The sequence below is a fragment of the Molossus molossus genome, unplaced genomic scaffold (genome assembly GCF_014108415.1).
Source record: "Molossus molossus isolate mMolMol1 unplaced genomic scaffold, mMolMol1.p scaffold_m16_p_2, whole genome shotgun sequence".
NCBI classification, from domain to species: Eukaryota; Metazoa; Chordata; class Mammalia; order Chiroptera; family Molossidae; genus Molossus; species Molossus molossus.
Window position 1 is genome coordinate 30,472,725 of NW_023425355.1, and position 12,330 is coordinate 30,485,054.

Genomic DNA, 12,330 nt, shown 5'->3' on the forward strand with positions numbered 1-12,330 from the left:
AATAAAATCATCCCGTATAATACGATTCATATGTGCTGGTGCCCAGCCGATAACACATTTTCACCCCCCTGACTTTACTCTTCATTCATCTGTTCGCTGTGTTCCCCATCCCCAAACAAGCGGAAAATTCACACACCTCAACAACACCTACACAACATAGCTACATCTCCCCCTTCCACCACCAACGTCATCAAATCTCGCCGCCGGGTTGTCCGTCAGTCTGTCAGTTCCCAGTGCTCCTCACCCCTCTTACTTCCGTTCCCGTCTCCCTGTGCGGTGGAAGAAAGACGTGCCTCCGCGTTCAGCCCAAAGAAGTGCTACACACCTCCGCCTCGTCTGCTATGCCAGCGGCTGCCCACGGCCACCGTCTTGCGTCCTCGGAGATTCCCTGCGGTGCCAGTGGCCAGTGGCGGTGCCTTGCCTGCATGTGGCCCTCACGTAGGGACGGTCATAATAGAGATGCACACCGGATATTTCCAGGCGCCCACGTACAACGTAGCTCCCACAATCCTCTTCGCCTAAGCGCTCTCCCCCCCCCCCATTAACCCCTTCAAGCCCATCGATCTTGCACGAAAATTGCTTGGTTCAAAGATCCGCGTCATTCATCTGTAAAAAGACAAAAAGACCGTGCCTGTCTCCTTTAGCATAACCATGTATTAAACCTTTTCTCAATTGACATGTACGTTGACCAATCATTATTAAACAGGAGCTTAACTTGTTACGTAAATTAACATGAATGTTCATAATGATGCCTTTAAGCTTCCAGATCAAACCAAACTCTAAAGTTTCTGACTGTTCACCTTGAACCTGTGCCCCTTCTACCCTCCATGCCTCATCTCCTTTTGGTACTTAGCTATTTAACTGCATACTTCAATGGTTAAGAGCACAGACTTTGTAAACCTGACTTTCTGCATTTGAGTCTCTACCACTATCCAACCGTGGAATCTTAGGCAAGTGATTTAAGCATGCTATTCCTTGGCTTCTTCATCCGGAGAATAGGTATAATGGTAGTAACTACTCTCAACAAAAGTTTACTGCCACCAATTTAATGGCAACAAAAGCCCCAAATCAGAATGTGGAAAGCAAATACATTTTATTCAAAAGAACAGTTTGCAAACTGGAGAAATGAAATCTGTAAGGAGACAAAGGCCACCTTTTATAGAGAAAGTTCCAGACTTGGTTCCTGACTAATCCATTTCTATGCAAATAAAGAATCTAAGTCTGCAGTCTGATTAACTGGAATAGCACTGTCCTGTTTGTTGTTTTTTCACATTCTGATTGGTTGTTACTGAGCGGCTCTGATTGGTCAGTATAGATGCAGATGATGATATAGGTGCACAGTTTTGAATTGACAGAGCAGGTATCAGTCCAGTGGTTGAAAATATCTCAGTAACTCCTTGATAAGTGTCATCTCAGCCAACAGATACACAGTGCAGGAGAATGGCAGCTCAGTCTGTGGCCTTTCCCTGAAATGCAGTGTGCTTTTAAAAGTTTACATGTGAGCAGCATCTAGGACATTACCTGGCACAAAGTTAAGCAGTATATTAAAACAGAAATTATAATCATTGACTTTGATGGAGCTGTATTCTCAGCTAAGACCATCTAGATAATAAATAATAAATTATAATAATAGTTAACACTTGAGCACTGTGGACCAGGTATTAGGTTAAGTGCTCTAAACCCATTTTTTGTTATTTAATCCTCACAATTATTGGTAGTAGTTACAAGTATTATCCTTCCCTCTCCTCCTCTTTTCTTTGGTTTTCTAAAGCAGCTAAGAAAATTCAGATCAGTGAGATAGCAGATAACTCAATAACTTGCCCATGCTCACAGAGGTTGTAACAAATAGAGCCAAGACTTAAATTAAGATGTCTTGGCCCTTCTCAAATATCACCAAGAAAACAACCATCAATTATTTTCTATTGTGCTTTTTCTCTAAGAGTTGCCTCATTATCCATATAAGAAAATTAGGTTCTCTTCAGAGCCAGAAGGGAAGCAGGCAATAAAGCAAGGGTCTCTCTCCCTTAAAGGCTGGCAGCAATGAAGATGACTAAAATAGCAATCGCAATAACAAGCTCCTTTATTATGCCCCAATGTGCTACACAGGCCCCCTTTCTGCCAACACTACCTAAGGCCACCAGAGACAAAGGTGCAGAATCCCCACCTAATCCTACCATTCTGCAAAGCTTGTATATTATGAAAGATTTTGCTTTAAAAAAAAAAAAGATTTTGCTTGTTTTAGGACAGTACCAAGAGACTCTTCAATATACCACCCCAACTCCAGCCAAAGTGGTAGTAATTTCCACATTATCAGTCCACAGAATCAGGTATTTCTACCTCAGCCCAAGAGTAAAGGGAAATCTCCCCTTTCACAGATTAAACCAAGAAAAGAATCCCCTCCTTTCCCTCAGAGCCTACAGTACCCAGGGTCTTGTTATTCTTGCTGCCCAATTCACCTATTGCCACTTCCCAATTTATCCTCAGGCAATCCCCAATGTTGTTCTCAGGAGAAAGCTGGTGTTGGTAAACCACGCACTGCTTTGTCCCCATCACTGTACTACTTTTGTAGTTCCCTGACCATTTCACTCCCTTTTTGCACTTCAGAATCCACTACCCTGCACTCCTCTGGGCTTGAATTGCAGAAGAATCAACATCTTGTCTTTTTCCCCCAACACCCAACAATAGCACATATTTCTAGGCTTGGTCTTACTTAAAGTGAGTAAGCTAAAAAAGAAAAAAAGAAAAAAGAAAAACATAAGACTTTTTTTTTTTTTTTTTTTTTTTTACTTATTTTCCCCATATTTCTAGCTGTCAAACTATTAGAAAGTGTCAACATAGTGGTAAAGCTGTGAAAAGTCCAGTTCCAGAGGCCAGGAAAGATAAAATTCGTTGTGCAAAGCAAAAGTGTTGACAGAGGAAAAACAGCAGACATGGGTGCCTTTAGGGCCAGTAGAAATAAACGAGGGGAGGGGAGGTTTGGGTACAGATCTCAGACACAAACAAAAGACCCTGCCTTTACAGCTCCTTTCACCCTAAACCCTTTATCCCCATTCCAAAGTCTTCATCTGTCTTAAATTCTCCTAATGAATCCAGTGCTTCCACTGATGGGCAAAAATCATGGAAGCCACCACCAGCTGCTGAAGCTTAGCAATGAGAGTAGGCAAGGGGAGAGGATCTTCCTAAATCCAATGTTAAAAAGGGAGATGTGTTCCCAACATCTTTAGTTGTTTTCATAACATATTTTCAGAAAACACATCACACATAATTTAAATGTCCAAGTTTTGCAGTGCTTTCTGTAGTATGTTTTGGATATATGTTTCTTAAGGGCTGATCTTGGGTTCTAACACCCCTGACAATGCTTCTATACTGTAGTGTTCATACACTGCTGATGACCAGTTTAGGCCCCCTTTACAAGGCAGATAGACCCACCCCTCAGCAGCAGGTAGTGCTAGCTGCAAACTACAACCGCTCTTTTCTCTGGAGAATTGTACTCTGGAGAATAAGAGCTTCAGTTCTCTACAATATCCCCACTCCCCACACAGCGCTGCAACCTGCAATCATTGACCAATTAATAATGAGGGTACATAATGCCAGCCACCTTGCCTCAAGTGGACCAATTCTGTCATGCAAATCCTACCCCAGCATTCCATGTGGGGTCGGGCTAAAGCTGGTCTCCAACTGGATTTGTGTTGTTTCCCCTGCCCTATCCTGTTTCCCTAATTCCTCCTTCCAAAAAGGCACATTGTAGAGAGCCTATTAATTTGTTGCTTTTGATTTTCCCAATGGAACTGAAATAAATATTCTTTATTTCATAAGAAAACAATATCATTAATTAAAATGTTCTGATGTGAGAAATGTTGGTTGTTTCTGAAAAACCATTTTTATATTAGTCAAATAAATAAAAATATTTATAGGTCTTGTGTGGTGATTTAGTTGCATACAAGACTGTCATTATAGTGTAGGAAAGAGTACTACATGTACTTCTTTAACACACATGTATACTGAACAGGAGATATGACTTTCCTAACTTATCTGTAACAACGGATAACTGAAGGTTTGGTAAGAACAATTGAAGAATGGTGAATCACCCATTCATTTAAACTTTTAAAGTACTTAAACATTAGAATAGATATAATTACACAGGGGAACAATATATCTTATTTTCTTTTTAGAAATAAGAAAGTTATATGAGGGCAGATATGTACATTTTATTATAATAGCCCGCTTGATTGATATTTCTCAAAATATCAATGTTTTGGACATCAACCCTTAAGAGTTTCAATGATTGCTTATGACTAACGTTACATCACCCATTGCTAATCAAAAATGGTTTCGAAGTCCATCTATTTTTCAAAATTCATCAGTTTTACCACACAAATTATATAGAATTTTAATACTTTGGTGTTTTATTTAAAATACACACCTTTCCCAACTTAGTAGATAGTTACTCACATTCTAAAAGCCCAGGTCAAATGTCACTCCCTTTGTGAATCCCTCCACATCTCCTTTCTCCCAGGTAGAACTCATCCTTTCCTTGTATCTCACTGTATTATATGTTGCATCAGTTAGCAATTGTGTTTAGCTGTCATTAAGAACCCATTGTTTCTCTACCACATAAATGAAATCCAAAGATGGGCAATTCAATATTATTATGGCGCCTCCTTTCATTTTTCTGCTGTTTTGCAAAATCAAGCTCTGCCTTACTAGCTCAAGTTTTCCTCAATGTAACATTCTTGCTGTAGATCCAACTATCACATCCGTACCTGCAAAAGAATGAGTAAGAAGGCAATGTAAAATGGCCCCCATGTTTAGCAGCCTCATAGGTACCCTTACTCCTACTCCCCCACACCAGTGCTTCCATATACACAGACAGACAAAATTATGAAGCTTTCTAGAAAGCCCCACCCAACAACTTCCACCCAAATACCACTGTCCTATATTTAATCACATGGGCACCCTAATTTAAAAGACAGGCTGGGAAATTAAATTTTCTCATCTGGGTACATAACTACCCCCCAAGAAAATAAGGTTTTGTTAGTTAGAAATAACAGGGAGAAAGGGTATGTGATACTTAAATAACAATCCCTGCCCCCCACTCCATCTATCTTACCTGCTTCTTTACCTAGACTGTGAATTCTTGGAAGGTTTAGGGTATGCCACATTCATTTTATATTTTCAGGGCCTGGAACAGTACAAGACACTTGGTAGTTTACTGTTTATTTCCTTAAACTGCAATATGAAGCGTTAATCTCTGTAATCTGCCTAGACAAAAAAGTTTCCATGTTTTACCACAATAATTGTCTGTGCTTATGTTGACTAGTATATCCTTAAGAAACATTGTTTTTTCTTAAGAGAAAAAAATATCCTCTTATGAGAGCTAAGGTTCTTGATCATCACATTACCTTATACAGTATTTTTATTCTTGTTTATTTTTCTTTTTTCTAATTTTTAGTGTTTTTTTTTTTTGTTACAGATGTTTCTCCTTTTTTACCCCATTGGCACCCCCCTCCCCATCCCCCTCGCCCCATTCCTGGCTTTGTTGTCCATGTCCATTGGATATGCATACAAGTACTGTGTTTTATCTCTTCCCACCCCCCCACCCCATCCTCTGAGGGCTGTCAGCCATACTTCCATGTTTCTGGGTCTAACGTATTCCTCATACTGTTATGTTCATTATATTCCAGATATAAGTGAGATCATGTGGTATTTGTCTTTTTCTGCTTGGCTTATTTCACTTAGGATAATACTTTCCAGGTCCCTCCATGTTGTCTCAAAGGATAAGAGATATTTCTTTCTTACAGCTGCATAGTACTCCATTGTGTATATGTACCACTGCTTTTTTATCCATTTGTCTACTGATGAACATTTGGGCTGTTTCCAGATCTTAGCTATTGTAAATAGTGCTGCTATGAACATGGGGGTACATATATTCTTCCTGATTGGTGTTTCAGGCTTCCTAGGATATATTCACTGGGTCAAATGGAAGTTCAATTTTTAATTATTTGAGGTAACACCATATTGTTTTCCACAGTGGCTGCACCAGTCTGCATTCCCACCAGCAGTGTATTAGAGTCCCATTTTCTCCACACCTTCACCAACACTTGCTGTTTGATGATTTGTTGATGGCAGCCATTCTGACAGGTGTGAGGTGATACCTCATTGTTGTTTTAATTTGCATCTCTCTGATGATTAGTGATGTTGAGCTTCTCTTCATATGTCTCTTAGCCACTTGTATGTCCTGTTTGGAGAGGTGTCTATTCAGTTCCTCTGCCCATTTTATAATTGGGTTCTTTGTCTTCCTTTTGTTGACTTGTATGAGCACTCTCCATATATTGGAAATTAACCCCTTATCTGATATATCATTGGCAATGATGTTCTCCCATACAGCGGGTTGCCTTTCCATTTTGATGATTGTTTCTTTTGCTGTGCAGAAGCTTTTTAGTTTGATGTAGTCCCATGTGTTCATTTTTTCCTTTGTTTCTGTTGCCTTGGGTGATGCATCAGTGAAAATTCTGCTGCGTATAATGTCCGAAATTTTGTAGCGTATGTTTTCTTCCAGAATTTTTATGGATTCATGGGTCACATTTAAGTCTTTCATTCATTTTGAGTTTATTTTTGTGTATAGTGTAAGTTGAAGGTCTAGTTTCATTTTTTTTTGCATGTAGCTGTCCAATTTTCCCAACACCATGTATTAAAGAGGCTGTTTTTACTCCACTGTATGCTCTTGCCACCTTTGTCAAATATTAATTGAGCATATTGCCTTGGGTCCATTTCTGGGTTTTCAGTTGTGTTCCACAGGTCTATATGCCTGTTCTTGTGCCAGTACCAGGCTGTTTTGATTACAGTCGCTTTGTAGTATAACCTGATATCTGGTATTGTGATCCCACCTACTTTGTCCTTCTTTTTCAAAATTGCTGTGGCTATTCAGGGACTTTTTTGGTTCCATATGAACTTTTGAAGTATTTGTTCTAGTTCTGTGAAATATGTCATCGGTATTTTGATAGAAATTGCATTGAATCTATAGATTGCTTTGGGTAGTATGAACATTTGAATTATGTTAATTCTTCCGATCCATAAACAAGGTATGTGCTTTCACTTTTTTATATCTTCCTCTATTTCTTTTTTCAATGTTCTGTAGTTTTCTGCAAATAGGTCCTTTACATTTTGGTTAAGTTTATTCCTAGGTATCTTATTTTTTTTTGCTGCGATGGTAAATGGGATTGTTTTTTCAGTATCTTTTTCTGTGAGTTCATTATTGGTGTATAAGAATGCCATTGATTCCTTGACGTTAATTTTGTATCCTGCTACTTTGCCAAATTCATTTATTCAGTCTAGTAGATTTTTGATGGAGTCTTTAGGGTTTTCTATGTATAATATCATGTCATCTGCAAATAATTATAGTTACACTTCCTCCTTTCCAATTTGGATTCCTTTTATTTTTTCCTCATGTCTGACTGCTGTGGCTAAGACTTCCAGTACTATGTTAAATAAGAGTGGCGAAAGTGGACATCCCTGTCTTGTTCCTGTTCTTAATGGAAATGTTTTTAGTTTCTGTCCATTGAGTAAGTTGTTGGCTGTAGGTCTTTCATATATGGCCTTTATTATGTCGAGATATGATCCCTCTATTCCCACATTGCTGAGCGTTTTCATCAGAAATGGATGCTGGATTTTGTCGAATGCGTTTTCAGCATCTCTTGAGATGATCATGTGGTTTTTATTCTTCATTTTGTTTATGTGGTGTATCACATTTATTGATTTGCGAATATTGTATCAGCCTTGCATCCCTGGGATAAATTCCACTTGGTCATGGTGAATAATTTTTTTGATGTATTTCTGGATCTGATTCGCTAGTATTTTGTTCAGGATGTTGGCATATATGTTCATCAGGGATATTGGCCTGCAGTTTTCTTTCTATGTAGTGTCTTTTTCTGGTTTTGAAATTAGAGTTATGCTGGCCTCATAAAATGAGTTTGGAAGTCTTCCTTCTTCTTGAATTTCTTGAAATAGTTTGAGGAGAATGGGTGTTAGTTCTTTTTTGAATGTTGGGTACAACTCCCCCGTGAAGCCACCTGGGCATGGGCTTTTGTTTGCTGGGAGAGTCTTGATTACCTCTTCAATTTCCTTAGTTGTTATTGGTCTGTTCAAGTTTTTTATCTCTTCCCGGTCCAGTTTTGGGAGACTGTGTGTTTCTAGAAATTTGTCCATTTCGCTTAGATTGTCAAATTTGTTGCCATTTAGTTGTTCATAGTAGCTGTTAACGATCTTTTGTATTTCTGTGGTGTCAGTTGTTACTTCTCCTCTTTCATTTCTGATTTTGTGTATTTTGGTTCTCTCTCTTTGTTTCTTGGTGAGTCTAGCTAAGGGTCCATCAATCTTGTTTATCTTTTCAATAAACCAGCTCTTTGTTTCATTGATCCTTTGAATTGTTTTTTTGGTCTCTATGTCCTTTATTTCTGCTCTGATCTTTACTATTTCCTTCCTTCTACTTGCTCTGGGGTTTTCTTTTTGTTTGCTCTCTAGTTCTTTAAGTTGTGAGGTTAGACAGTCAATTATAAATTTTTCTTGTTTCTTGAAGTAGTCCTGTAGTGCTATGAACTTCCCTCTCAGAACTGCTTTTGCTGCATCCCATAGACTTTGTGTTGTTGTGTGTTCATTTTCATTGGTTTCCAGGAAGTTTTTAATTTCTTCTTTGATCTCCATAGTAACCCATTTATTGTTCAATAACATGCTACTTGGCCTCCATGTGTTCCGATGCCTTTGCATGTTCTTGTTGCAATTGATTTCTAGTTTCATGCCATTGTGATCTGAGACAATGCTTTATATGATTTCAATCTTTTTGAAGTTGTAGAGACTTGCTTTGTGTCCTAACATGTGGTCAATGTTAGAGAATGGCCCATGTGCACCTGAGAAGAATGTGAATTCTTCTGTTTTGGGGTGTAATTCTCTGTAGGTATCTATTAAATCCATTTGATCTAGTGGTTCATTTAGAGTCTCTGTTTCTTTGGTAATTTTTTGTCTAGAGGTTCTATCCAGTGCTGTCAACGGGGTGTTGAAGTCCCCTGCTATGATTGTATTGCTGTCGATTTGTCCTTGGAAGTCCTCCAGAAGATTTTTAATATATTTTGGTGCTTCTATATTGGGTGCCTATATGTTTATCAAGGTTATATCTTCCTATTGGATAGATCCTTTCAATATTATGTAGTGGCCTTCTTTGTCTCTAGTTATGGCCTTCATTTTGAAATCTATTTTATCAGACATGAGTATTGCTACCCCAGCTTTTTTTTGGTTTTCATTTGCTTGGAAAATATTTTTCCATCCCTTCAATTTCATCCTATTCGAGTCCTTTGTTGTGAGGTGGGTCTCTTGTAAACAACATGTAGATGAGTCATGCTTTCTTATCCAATTAGCTACTCTGTGTCTTTTTATCGGAGCATTCAGTCCATTTACATTTAAGGTGATTTTTGATATGTACTTGCTTATTGCCATTTTTGTTTAGTTTGGTTATATTTTTCTTCCTATTTCTTCTACTAATTACAGTAGTCCTTTTAACATTTCTTGCAGTGCTGGTTTGGTGCTAATGTATTCCCTTAGCTTTTTTTTTTTTTTTTTTTGTCTGGGAAGCTCTTTATTTGACCTTCCATTTTGAATGATAGCCTTGCTGGGTAGAGTAGTCTTGGATTCAGATCCTTGTTTTTCATGACTTTGATTCCTTTATGCCATTCCCTTCTGGCCTGTAGTATCTCTTGTGAGAAGTCAGCTGAAAGCCTTATGGGGTTACCTTTGTAGGTAACCTGTTGCTTATTTCTTGCTGCTTTTAGGATTCTCTCTTTGTCTTTAATGTTTGCCATTTTAATTACTATGTGTCTTGGTGTGGGCCTGTTTGGGTTCTTCTTACTTGGGGCTCTCTGTGCTTCTTGAACTTGAATGCCTTCTTCCTTCACCAAATTAGGGAAGTTTTCTGTCACTATATCTTTGAATATATTCTCTAACTCTTCCTCATTTTCTTTTTGTTCGGGGACTCCTATGATGTGAATATTATTACGTTTCCAGTTGTCCCGCAGTTCTCTTAAGCTGTCTTTCTGTTTTTAAATCATTTTTTTCCTTTTGGTTTTCTGATTCGTTGATTTTTTCTACCCTGTATTCTAATTCACTGATCCGGTCCTCAGTTTCCTCTAATCTGCTTTTTAGACCTTCCAATGTGTGTTTTGTTTCTGATATGTCATTTTTTATCTCTTCTTGGTGGTTTTTAATTTCCAGTTGGTTTATTTTCAGCATCTCTATGTCCTTACTCATCCTGTTGAGCTTCCTCAAGATCATGCCTCTGAATTCCAGCTCTGTTAACTTGCATAACTGCTCCACATTGGTCTCATCTTCAGTGGAAGTCTCTTGTTCTTTCATTTGGCTTCTGTTTCTGTGTTTCTCCATTTTGGCTATCACAGTGGGCTTTGGAGCCTGTCAAGTTTTCCCTTTGGGTCTTGGTGTTCTGCTGTTTGTGGCTCTCTCTCCTGGGTTTAGATGAGTGATGGAGGACCCACGTTAAACACCACTGTCAAGTCTTACTTTCCTGGTTAAAGTTGCTAGCCCAGGAAAGGTGCTGTTATTCTCTAGCTTTTTGCCTGGAGGTAGCAGTGGAGGTTACTTGAAGAGTTTTGGGTTGTCAGTTGATTGAAAAACTCCCTCAGGTGCTCAGCATAAGGGGATTTCCCAAGGGTGGGGCAGATGCTGGGTGTTAATGAGCCTCAATTAGCATTTTAATGGCCCACAGGGTGGGGTTGTATCTCTGAGGGAGGGGCTGGTGCCTCTCTCCAGAGAGCTGGGAAGGAGCAAGATGGCCACTGTCTTGCGTGGCAGCAACTCAGCAAATGTTCTGAGCGCCCTCCAAATCCCGAGTGTCCCCTCACAGTTCCAGTCCATTCTGCCCTCCCTCTGCCAGAGTCCAAGGTGAGTGGCTGTGGTTTTTTTAGCCTCTGTCCCGGCTCTGCTCTGTGGAGCCGCTTGGGAGTTAACCCGAGGGTGCAGCTCCCGGCTAAGGCCGCTGCTGTAAGTGGGTCCCAACCCCCGTCTCGCGCCTTCACAATCCTACCAGGATCGAGTCAGTGTCCCTGGTTATATGGTCCTTGCAAGCTGCTTTTCCCCATTGATTTGTTTGTGTTATAGTTGTAATTCCAGTTTGGTTGAGGGAGATGGTCTGTGTAGGTTCTGTTCACTCCACCGCCATTTTGGAATCAGTATTTTTATTTTTAAATGTTTTGTTACTTTCTATTAATACCCAAATACTGTTTCTCATCCCAATTGTCCTGTTTTAAGTGTTCAGATATCTTGACAACTTTTATTTGTCTTTTCTAAGATTGAACCTTAAATGTAAAATTAAATAATTATCAGGGTATCTTTTGTACCTAAAGCTATTTTTACGAGTTTTCCAGCGGCCCCTGGAGAAATTTTTTCTTTCACGTATAAAAAAAATACCAGTGACTATTGTGTTTATTCTGTTATTATTGATTAGTTGCATGGGAAAAAGCTGTTCAACCAGAAGAAATGCTCGGCCTTCCCAAGATTAAGTATATTTAATTACTTATTGAGAGATTACTAACGCCCTTATTTTCAACTCATCATCTCTGGCACCAATTCAAACGTCAACAAGAACTCCCAATTTGGGGTATGGTGGAGAAGGAAACTTTATTTAGTGCAAACAGCTTGAAAGTAATACAGCATGGCTGTGAGACAGCACTGCTATCGAACTGCTCAATAGTGGTACAGAGTAGCTACTGTTAAAACAGTCTGCCTAGGGGCCAGGCGGTGCTGGGGACCAGGACGCTCTTCAGCTGGACAGGTCTGCTCCACGATGGTCTGCGCCATCCTTCAGTGCTTCGACTACAGCTGGTCTACGTTGTCTTACTCCAGAGAGAAGTCTACAGTGCTTAAAGCAGGAGCTTGAGAGGAGCTGGCTTATATAGACAGAAGTCCTGCCCCTTGTCTCTGATTGCTCATAATAGAGCCTCTCTGATTGGTCAGAGCTGCACAGTTTCGACAGGATGGGGAAAGCTTTAGTTCTATTGGTTGAACTAGAACTCCAGGAATTCCTTTATAAAGGCTGGTTTAGATGGCAGAAACAGAAGTGCAGGCAGGCAGTTTATAGATGTAGAGCCAGGTATTAGAGCATAGAGGCAACTTGTGTTAGAGGTCCCTGTGCTGAAAAGGCGGCGAAGCTGTGCTTCATCCTAAAAAAATAAAACTCTTAACCCATTTAGCCAAGCGGAACCATTCTTAGATTTCAAGTTTTACATAATTTTATATGGAAATGTGCTTCTTTTTACAAAATAATAGTAGATC